This window comes from Pteropus vampyrus, unplaced genomic scaffold (genome assembly GCF_000151845.1).
Source record: "Pteropus vampyrus isolate Shadow unplaced genomic scaffold, Pvam_2.0 Scaffold35, whole genome shotgun sequence".
Taxonomy (NCBI): Eukaryota; Metazoa; Chordata; class Mammalia; order Chiroptera; family Pteropodidae; genus Pteropus; species Pteropus vampyrus.
In genome coordinates, this window is record NW_011888816.1 from 1,523,497 (window position 1) to 1,524,814 (window position 1,318).

The following is a 1,318-nucleotide window of genomic DNA, read 5'->3' on the forward strand; positions in this document are numbered from 1 at the left end:
CAGAAACGGCGGTTTACCTGCCGCTGTACAGGATGAGTATACTAGGATCAACTCCTGATACATATAACCGAAGGCCCCATGTTTTCCCTGTAGTCCAGGCCTGTGCATTCCATCGTTTTACAGTGAAGGTTACAGGGTTATAGCTTCCTAGGTTAGTACATACAGACTGAATCGGGTGGCTGAGAGATATGTAATGATCTCTCCCACCCAGTTCACTCTCCCATGGTGCGATTGTTTCGCAGCCCCAAGGGGCACAATAATATTCATTTTGCTTAGCACATGTGGGGCTTCCTTCCTGAGGACACATATAAAGCTGTGTTCCTTGAAGACCTTTTTCCATAGCGAGGTTACCGCACCCATATGGGGATGACCAGAGTCAGCCCCTTGCCTTATATTGAGCTTTGCCAGGCTGCCCGAGGATGGCACCTAGATCTACGTTGAAAATAGGTTGGCTAGAAGTATTCACTATGGAAATAGGAATGCCCGTCTCGGTTCTAGTTAACTCCCATCTATACACTTGGGGCCGGTGAGGATAGCTGGAATGACAGTGAGTGATATGTAGGAAGACAGAGACAATTGGATGGTCCAGTCTGAACCCTTGAAAGTCTTATCTTTAGTGGGTCCTCTGATCGATGCAGGGTCCATTATCCTGATGTCTGTGGTGGATGCGCAGCCTTGATCCTAGTATGGTGAATCCAATGACGGCGCCCAGCTACCTTGACTGAGGTGGGTGTTGTGAGGATGACAGGGAAAGGTCCGTCCCAGCGGCGCTCAAGAGAAGCAGTAGATTTCTCTTTTCCTCCCAGCTTGTTGCATAGTTCAACTTCCCCTGGAGTGTAGGTAGGGGTGTCTGTTAGCACTCTGGGTGGTAGGGCCGGCAGAATGTCAATTGGCCCCACTGGTTTTCGGGCAGCCTCCTTTACTGTCTGATCAGCGAAGGAGTTGCCTTGTGCTACCTCAGAGCCCGAGTTCCGGTGCCCTGGGCAGTGGATGATTGCCACTTTCTTTGGCAGCCAAATTGTCTCAAGCAGGGCTAGTATTTCTTCCTTATTCTTGATTTCTTTTTCTCCCAAGGTCAGTAGCCCCCTTTCCTTATATAACGCCCCATGTACATGTGCCATGGCAAAGGCATACCTGCTGTCCGTGTAGATAGTAACAGTTTTGTTTTTACCCCACTGCAGAGCTTGAGTCACTGCTACTAATTCAGCCTGCTGAGCTGGAGTTCCATGGCTTAGGGCTTGTGCCCAGATGACAGTCTCAGTGGTAACCACTGCAGCCCCAGCATATTTGACTCCTTCTGAGACGAAGCTACTCCCAT